The sequence below is a fragment of the Lissotriton helveticus genome, chromosome 9 (assembly GCF_964261635.1).
Source record: "Lissotriton helveticus chromosome 9, aLisHel1.1, whole genome shotgun sequence".
NCBI lineage: Eukaryota > Metazoa > Chordata > Amphibia > Caudata > Salamandridae > Lissotriton > Lissotriton helveticus.
In genome coordinates this window covers 408,350,981-408,361,180 of record NC_136070.1, presented here as the reverse complement: position 1 = coordinate 408,361,180, position 10,200 = coordinate 408,350,981, and the positions used below count along the sequence as shown (strand labels likewise).

Below are 10,200 nucleotides of genomic sequence, written 5' to 3'. Positions count from 1 at the left end.
GTATACTTCTTCAATCACCATCGACCAGTGATGTTGGCTCATCGCAAGAAAGCAGCAGCAATGTCCCTCAATCAACACAGGTTGTTGTAGCTCATCTGACGAGTGTTGAACAACCACAGCGGCAACAACAATCACATGTGCAAGTACAAGCCCAAGTACATGTGGAAGGAGAGGCAGCGCAAGGAGATGCGCATGCAGAGGTGCATGGAGGGTCACAACAAGTGCCCACAATAGTTGTTCCTCCCGAAGTAGGGGCACATCAGGAAATCGACAATCAAGGCGAGGTATCATTTGAGGAAGCCACTCCTCCTGATGATCCTTCATTGTCTTCCACAACCCTAGCAAGGAAGAGATCAAGGGTGGTGTCTACATCCTCTTCAAGCACACCTCCTTCTGATGATACGGATCAAACTTGGGAACCAGCACCACAGCCGTCTGAGAGTGAGGCACACCATGATCCAACAAAGGTACTTAAGCGTAAAAGGAAGCTCGTCCAAAGTCTCAGACTTATGGAGTGTGATGAGGCTCAACAAGAAGTGGCGGATACTGCTGCTGATGAAGACTCTGCCAACGACGACCCAGTCATCATAAAGGTCACTGCAGCCCCAGCGGGCATGCAGCAAACAGACATTTTGACCCTAGCCCGAAGAGCTGCTGCGCGTGATGATGATGATGATGATGTTGTCGATGAGGAGGCAGTGGAAACACCACAATCATTGGAGTTAAGTAGTACACCAACTCGTCCCGCTTCCATATTTCTTTCTGGCAAGAAGAGACCTGCGTCAACCTCGACCTTAATTAGTGGCGGTGAAAGTGGAAAACGTACAAAAGTTGGCCAATCCAGATCCTCCACTTCATCTGGCATTAGCTTCATGACCACCACCACCACCAGTATCGCCGCCTCCTCCAGGTCCCACAGACACTTCAAGTCCCCAGTTTGGGACTTCTTTACTGTTTGTCCCAAAAATCCAAGGTTTGCCATTTGTACCCTTTGTAAGCTTGCAGTTAGTCGTGGTAAGCCAGGTAGCAACTATGGTACCGGCGGCCAGAGTGGTCATCTTGACAGAAAGCACGGTGTCCAATGGTTTGCGCACCTAGCTGCGATCAAGAAAGGCCAAAATCAAGGAAACGTTGATGTTTCATCTGATGTTGACGAGCAGGAAGAAGACGTGTCAAACACTTCCCTTACACCCAGTACCCCTCTCAGCAGCACACCCAAAGTGAGGCACACTAAGAGTGTTGGAGCGAGTGAGACACCAACGCACAAAAGTTCACCAGCGAGCAAAATTGGGTCAACGAAGTCATTATCAGCCCGTAAATGCTTGGTCCAGGCCAACATTAGAACAATGCTTACTTCAGACGTGCCATATGAACGCAACCACCCACTGACGTGTCTGTATAACACTAAGCTGGCTAAAATGCTAGCTGTGGACCTTCTACCTTTTTCTTTTGTAGAAGCGGTAGGTTTTCTTGAATTAGTTGCAACGCTCTGCCCTAAATGGAAGGTTCCGAGCCGGTTCTATTTTGCCAGAGTTGCGGTTCCAGCACTACATGAAGATGTGCTGCAGGCGATTGGGGCAGCTTTGCAGAAGAGTGCTGTTCACACAATACATCTGACAACAGACATGTGGACCAGTGGCCCAGGCGATGATTACATGTGCATCACTGCACACTGGGTCTCTTTTTCAGGTGTTATAGCAAAGCTAAACGCAGGTGTTGACCCGGACCAAGTTTTCAAAGCTGCTCGGAAACATGCAACACTAGCCATGTTTGCCTTGGAGAAAAGTCACACAGCAGAAAACCTTTTGGAAGAGTTTGACAAAAAGGTGTTGTCAATGCTATCCCCCCTAAAACGCAAGATTGGTTATGTTTCCACGGATAATGGCGCCAATGTAGTTAAGGCCATGTCACAGGGTCACCATGTTAGAGTGCCGTGTTTGGCGCACTGTATCAACCTGGTAGTTCAAAAATTCTTGAGTGATAAAGAGAGTCCAGCGTTCGAGGTAATGGCCACCTGCCGCAAAATGTGCAACCATTTCAGCCATTCTTTTAAGGCCCGGAAGCATCTGCGGAGACTGCTACTTCAACGTGGAATGCCAGTGAAAGCACTCATCCAGGAGGTGGCAACACGTTGGAACTCAACCTTCTACATGCTTGAGCGTCTGCATGAGCAGTATACGGTACTCGATCACTATTTCTTGACAGAGGCTACATCTCAGAAGGAGGACCTGCGGATGAGTAAGGCGCAATGGGCCATAGTTAAAAGCCTGACAGACATGCTTCGTCCTTTTGAGTTCTTCACGCGTGCAGTCAGCCAGGAGGACTGTAATTTGGGAAAAGCTATCCCATTGTTGTGCATACTGGAGCACCAACTGATGGCGGTTTCTTCTGAGTTTGAAAAAGATGAAAAAAAAAAAAAACATTTCATTTTGTCTGAGAAATTATTACATCGCCTACGTGGTGATGAACGTCTTAAAAACATCAACTCAGATCAGCATTACATTTGTGCTACTATTCTGGATCCACGCTACAAAAAGGCGCTGGCAGACAACGCATTCTTTCCTTTCGCTGATGCAGATGTTCAAAAGTACAAACATTGGTTAGCCTGGTCAGCCAAGAGGTTTGAAAAAGAACGGCAGGTTATTGAAGGAGAAGCCAGTACATCAGCATCAGCATCAGCAGGCCATCCGCAGTCACAAGAATCCACTTCTGCACCTGTGGCTGGGGCACAAGTGACCTCTCAGCCGTTAAAGACACCGGCAACTGGATCATCTGCACCACACACAATGACAACACTAACAGTGGCTGGGGAGGAGGATTGGCTAAGTTTGATGGGGTATGGTTCTCTAAAAAATGTCACAGGCACAGCAAAAAGTAAGCAAAGTGGAGGAACAGTTGATGACCTTGAGTCGATGGTGCAGGACTATCTGAATGACTCAACAGTGGTCTTTCTTAATGAGGAGCCATTGCAGTATTGGCATGGCAAAAAACAATTGTGGCCACAGCTCTACAACCTGGCTATAAACTATTTGTCTTGCCCACTCGCAAGTGTGTCTTCTGAACGTGTTTTCAGTGCTGCTGGTGGCATTGTAACTGCCAAACGGAGCCGCCTATCGCCCAAAAATGTGGAGCGGCTGACAATGATCAAGATGAATCAGCACCTCATACCACCAGATTACAAAGTGCGAGAAAGCACGCCACATGAAGACGATGAGGACAGCAACGTAGATGAGGGGATTTTTTCTCTGTTCGGTGCCACTGACCTCATCCAGCCTGAATTCGCAGAGTATGATGACGAAATCTTGTTCTTATTCCCTGACACCGAGCCCTGAAAATGAGACAATCAATCAAGAACTTTCTTTTTCGTCCTTATTCACTTTTATTCCTGTGTGCTTTGTGTCTCTCTTTCTTTGTTTTGCACAGTTAATTTAATTCAAACTTTAATCACCTAATCCCAAAAACAAGACCATCATCAGAACTGTCTTCACTTGTTTGCTTATTGATTTGAAGGTGCCGCAGTCTACATTCCTCAGGTTCACAAGTTCTGAAGAACATGCTCCTCTATCCTCCTCCTCCAGACTGCGATTTCCCTCCAAGCAGAGTGCTGGATTACGCACAATGAAGAAAGACTCAGCACTTGTGGGGGTGTTGTACTTCTTTGCGGGTGAGTTGACGGTTTTGGGCCCATTGCTGTGAAGCTCTAATAATGGACAAAAGTGTTTTGGACCAAATATGAGGTGGAAATTTCTTGCCGTTTTTGCTGACTTGCTTGCCTTTGAGGTGCTCTTTGGCGGGGTTCCGGGGGTTTGTGTGTAATTTTTGGTGTCTGTCGAAGCACTGCTGCGACAGTCTAATCTTGATTGCATTTGCTTTTCAGGAAATCCGTGGTGGAAAACAGGAGTTATGATGATTGATGATGACCTAGCTGCACAGCGCGTTACTTTGGACCGAAGGCCGAGAGATATTGTAAGTATGAGATTTAGCTTTTTCGCTGTTTGGGGGTGTTGTCGGGTGTTTTTTTGCGGGTGGGTTGGCGCCGGCGGGTCTTGCCTGGGGCATTCCTGGGAAGGTCTAATACCGGATACAAGTGTTTTGGACAAAATCCATAAGGAACAGCCTTTTTTTTGCCATTTCTTCAGACATCTTGCTCAATGTAGCGTTTTGGGGGGCTTCCTGCTGTTCGTGGGTGGGTTGCGGCCGGGGTCTCTGTCGAAGCACTGCTGCGACAGTCTAATCTTGATTGCATTTGCTTTTCAGGAAATCCGTGGTGGAAAACAGGAGTTATGATGATTGATGATGATGACGACCTAGCTGCACAGCGCCGCGTTTGGACCGAAGGCCGAGAGACATTGTAAGTATGAGATTTAGCTTTTTCGCTGTTTGGTGGTGTTGTGTCGCGTGTTTTTTTGCGGGTGGGTTGGCGCCGGCGGGTCTTGCCTGGGGCATTCCTGGGAAGGTCTAATACCGGATACAAGTGTTTTGGACAAAATCCATAAGGAACAGCCTTTTTTTTGCCATTTCTTCAGACATCTTGCTCAATGTAGCGTTTTGGGGGGCTTCCTGCTGTTCGTGGGTGGGTTGCGGCCGGGGTCTCTGTCGAAGCACTGCTGCGACAGTCTAATCTTGATTGCATTTGCTTTTCAGGAAATCCGTGGTGGAAAACAGGAGTTATGATGATTGATGATGATGATGACGACCTAGCTGCACAGCGCCGCGTTTGGACCGAAGGCCGAGAGACATTGTAAGTATGAGATTTAGCTTTTTCGCTGTTTGGTGGTGTTGTGTCGGGTGTTTTTTTGCGGGTGGGTTGGCGGGTCTTGCCTGGGGCATTCCTGGGAAGGTCTAATACCGGCTAGAAGTTAGTTGGACAAAATCCATAAGGAAACACCAGTTTTGGCACTTTGTAAGTTAGGGTTCGTTAGGGTTAGCCCTAGCAGCAGGATTGCATGTGTTTAGGGGGGTTCTATTGCAACGCGGTTCTGTTGTTGTAGAGCACTGTTGGAGCGATGCTGGCTATGGATACTTTTGCTTGCAGGCAAGTGGTTTGAATACAATCCACGGTCTGTATTTGGGTCTACTGTTACTTTCAAAGTACGTTTTGTAACCATTTTTCTGCTAGGCATCGTTTTTGGAGATATGATTGGGTTCTTCTACATTTTTGCGACTGGCTTTAGTAAGGGTCTTGGTGGGAGCATTGCTGGGAAGGTCAAATTTTGTTCTAAAACACAGTAGTACAGCCACCTTGAGGGGAAAGATCCGCTATAATATTTTGGCCATACTTATTGATCCTTAAAAAGGTGACTCAGACAGAGCACGCAATTTCAAAAATATTGTACTGTCTATTAGGGAAATCAAAGTGTGACTTTTTGAACCACACAGCGTACATACCTTTTATTTATTTATCAGTGGTATTGTAATAGCACTTCCTGTTTTCCGTTCAATAATTACAGGCCGGGTTTCAGTCAACATCCGCCAGGCAGGCAGTGGACAGGGTGTCTCTTCTGTCAGTGGTCACCACCACATTGATGGACGAAGCGTCAGCTGGAATGGAGGAGTGCCGCCAATAAGAGGAATTGTTTGCTGCATGCAACTTACTTACCAATTTCAACAGGACAACTCCAACAACATACGCAATACAGATACAGTATCCATTGTTGTCTTTTATTCTATGAGTGTGACTGCATGTGCTTACCTTTACTTTGTAACCAAAGATTGTCTGTAAACTCTGTATCTTCAATTATTGTTTGTCCATGCTCTGCTTTTTTTTTCTTCTCTCAACAAAACCTACCCAAAAAGAAACCCCCATTCCCATCCATTTTACAAACCCTAACCCTCTTCCCCCGGGCTGTGTTGTTTTGCTTGATGTCTGACTAAAATGACATCAATAATTCCACACACTTGCTGGGGAGGATAAGGTGATAGCAGCAACAGGCTGGTGAAGGAATACGAGGATATCTTCTAGACTTACTCAGCTTCAGTACTATATCTTCTAGTAGTAGTAGCCAATGTCAAATAAATTCAACGCAAGTACTAGTTATACTTGCAATACTTTACCATTTGTTAGGCTACATTATGGCACTGTTCTAGTGTACTGTCACCTGCTATTTTCTCGATCGTACCGTAACCGTTGTAATGCTACAGTAAGGAGTACAAACAAGGTTTCGTTTTCTTTTTTTCCATAGGCATGCAACTGCCACTGTGTCACACCACTAGTAACACCGCAATGAGGAAATGTCACCCGCCCAGGAATGACAACGTTAATCCCCATTTCACCTGGAGCCAGCCCTGGGCCTAGCCCTAATTTCTAACACAAATTACAGGTAAGATAAGCGTTTGGTGGGAGGTAGTATAATGGAGTATTATTTCGGAGTAGACAAGAGTTTGACGGTTGTACTACTAAAGTCCTACGACTGTTCAGGAAAACAAAGTTACTGTTACACCCCCGCCCCCCACCCACCAGACTGAAAAGCAGTAAAAAACAGGTATGGTCAGATAAAGTAGTTGAAAAATATATTTATTTATCCCTAACAAAATAATCTCCCTCACCCACCCTAACCCCAACGATTGTCTCTGAAACGTCCCAAAACGATCCCAACTCCCAAATCCCACCCCCCAAAAGTCTATAAAAAAAGGGCAAGGGACACTCCACTACTGGAGGGTGCTGGTGCTGGTGCATGATGCGGCATGGGCATCATACTCCTTGCGGAGGGTGGCAAGCTCGGAGCGGAGGCCCTTAACCAAGGTCTTATACCTCAGGACCTCCTGCTCCAGGTTGGACATGCGGACTCGTAGGCGGTGTTGGCGTTCCTTGCAGCTCCTGTGGGGGGCAGCTGGTGTTTCGGGTGCTTGGCGGTGGCGGTCGGCTTTCTTAGCCCGGCTCGGTCCCGCTGGTTTAGTCACGGAGGAGGATGCAGTCGAAGATGTTGCCCCGCTCGACTGCGTGTCCTCCTCCTCCTCCAGGGCCACCAGCCGCCGATACTCGGCGACTGTGGCCTCCAGCCTCCGTTGCCGGGCCAATCTAGCCTGCTCCCTCCTTGTTGTTGATTTGGAAGGAGCAACTATATGAAGAAAGAAAGACATAGTCTGTAACCAATGCTCCTTATTAATAACACAAAGTGATTGAGCCGAAAGTTGGGTCACAGAGTACAAGTAGCAAATTGAAAGCACAGTACATAACTATTGAGGACAGTATCTATGTAACCCTCCCACTTCTGCATCCTTGCTCTAACAGTAGTGGTAGTTTAATGAACTAATTCTACGACCACTATGGACTTCCATTACAGTCGACTATGACAGTACACCAGTCTTATTCTTCTTCTTCTCTCTTGTTTAGGGAAATGGGTACGTTATCTTATGCAAGCCGGCAGAATGACATGGACACAGCACAGTGAAGTTGCACCCGAGAAAAAAAGTTGCACACCATGATGATGGAGACAGACTTGCGTTACTGTACCGGTCCAGTACATGCAGGTGGTGAAGCTATTACTTTTCTATTACGGGTGGCACTGAGAATACTCTGTTACAAGGGCTACTGCTTAATTAATTTACCTTTCACCCTACAGTGCAAATGAGTACTAGAAAAGGAAACTGAAGAAGCTAACTAATTTGATTATCTATCACTTCACATGGGACGTATTTAATGACAGATGAGATGACTTTAGGTGCTTTGCTTAATATTGAGTGAACACAGTGATACACCCACACATGAATGACGTACTACAAGTAAACTAAAGTTATTAAGAGAGGTACGGAGTGTCCACCGTAATAACCAGATATATGCTGTGAATGCAAACGCAATACAAAGTACTGCTACTATTCATGGTAGTATTGGACACATTTACAATTTCTTTTCCTTGCCTTCCCTGCACTGGGACGGACGTGCGGGTGCGGTGGTACATGCTCTTCAAGGTAACACTTACTTCACCTGGCGACCATCTACTCTCTCTAGATACACATTTGCTATGTAAGAGTCAGAGAATACCATGCTCCAGGCATCCATTCATTCAAAGTATACGCACACATACAGTTTCTGTTTCACCCACCCAGGCTGCTGTCCTTCCACCCATCCTTGCTTCATCATTGACCCAGCCATGCACCATACCATATTCTTTCCTTCCCAGCCACCTCTGGGTCCAAGCAAACACATATCGTTCTTCTTTGCCAGCCATCATACAAGTTCGCGTCCCACTTACTTACACCCTTCTTTCGCTTTTCGTTCATCCCATCCATCACGTTCGTCTAAGAACTTATTGGGATTCTTCTCACCAAAAACTTCACAGCTAAGTCGAAGTACATTTCGAGGAGGCTACTACCTGGTTGATTTGTAATTGTAATACACCCGTGCAGAAAGCACACTATGCAGTCTTCAATCTCAATAAGTAAGGAATATATAGCTTACCTGTTTCCGCCACCACCGTTTGATCCCCCACAGGAACGGCCACCAGCTCTTCTACCGCCGCATCCTCCCCAGAGGCCTCCGAGTCCAAGTCCAACACATCAGCCACCTCCGCGCTGGCCCCGTCACCAGATGTTACACCTACAAAGTACATTTAAGAAAGTTAGAATACACCACTCACTACTATATAATATTTGGTCTAGGAGAAATGTTAAAAAAACAGAATACAATGTAATAATTTGTGACTGTCTACTCCATAGTAAAAATGTCCCATTTTCCAGGGAAGGCTGTTGTCTTGCTGCACTTTTATGCACAACTGATGAATGCTTGCTTTTGATTTTTAACACGCACCACTTTTTCTCCTAACAGACAGAAGCTTGACTCCTGAGTCCTAAGAACACGACCAGGATCAAGTTCAAAGTAGGTGAGAGTTCGGCTCGACCACAAGAAATGTGTCCAATTAATCGTCAGCACTAACCACTTTTCCGTTTACAGTTAAATAGTTTTATGACAAAGTAGATTTCAATAAATGTGTTTACTTTTAATAAAGCTTTTACACTTAAATAGACTCTGTGGTTTTTGTTCCTCTAGACTAGAGTGGATGAGCTAAAGGTTTTGGAATTTTTGCAAGCATGAGTGCCTCTGACACTTCTTGACTGTGCTGTGACTCCGTACTACTCTCTTGTCCTGCGTACGATAATCTAGAGATCATTGGGGATCTATAATCGGTGACTTCGGGAGCTGAATGACTCTGCCACACTATCTAGTCAGTAAGGAGACAGTGCATAGAGGTATTGCTGAATATAATGGGAGTCCAATGGAATTGCCAAATGTCCAATCTTAGTTAGCTACACAGACAGACTAATAAGAATAGTCTAGTAATACCACAGGGAGTCATCATATTCGAGGCAGGATAAGAATTTATATCCAGTCTACAAGAAGATCAAAGACGATTTAGAAAAAATCGAATGAGGAACGCTAGGAAAAAATAGGTACTGTTTAGTAAAATGTAAACTTACTGGGGCCAGCAAAGGAGCCCTCGCCTGCCCGATCCTGGCCTGCATCCTCAGCACCCTCCTCCTGTGCCCTCTTGCCCTTGGGGGGAGCTGATGTACAACATGAAAGAAAGAAAAACCATAAAACATGGATGAGATTTTTCAACCAAATCAAACATTTCAAAAGAACAATAACAACATATTTTGGAAAAATAGCAAATAGATAGACAACTATTCCACGGGATCTATCTCATGTGGTATACTACGTTATTCGTATTGCCTGATTTGCGGAACGTTGACTTAGAAAGTTCCTATGTAACTCAATAAACAGACTACTAAAGAGGTTTGCCTAGGCCTGGCACTGCAGGCAGTAGTGCACAACACGTGACAGACAAAGTCCATCCTGCTTGCAGATCAGTGAATACTCAAACTATCAATCCACCCGCCACCACCGCCACTATTTCTTCTGATAGCCATGTGACTGTCTAAAGGAAGGACACTGGACTTCAGTCTGTTGGGGCTGATTTATAAGTCCCTTGCGGAAGTTGCGGCTGATTTTCCTCCATTGTTGCGTGCCTTTTCTGACGCAGCGGCAGAACAAAAGACTCGCCATGGTGTTGGTGCGGCGTATATATTAAAAAAAAAAACACATATGGGCATATGGGCGATGCATCACGTTGTAAAGCCCTGCGCCATCAGGGGGCGTTCCGGCGCAAGGGAGGGCGTACCTGCGCAGGAACGAATCCTAAAAGTGGCTGAGGGAAATCTACAAGATGTCAATCAGTCATTTTTATGACAATGATGCATGAC

The 10,200-nt window shown here is 45.8% G+C and overlaps 1 long non-coding RNA gene across 1 annotated transcript; it reads right to left on the bottom strand.

Annotated features, from left to right (window-relative positions):
• Nucleotides 1-6,164: 6,164 nt before the first annotated feature.
• LOC144782770 (uncharacterized) lies at nucleotides 6,165-9,684 on the bottom strand. The gene is made up of 2 exons (XR_013601249.1): nucleotides 9,415-9,684; nucleotides 6,165-8,536 (listed from the first exon to the last, which is right to left on the bottom strand). It is a non-coding gene; the product is annotated as an uncharacterized LOC144782770 (long non-coding RNA).
• Between the last annotated feature and the right edge of the window lie 516 nt (nucleotides 9,685-10,200).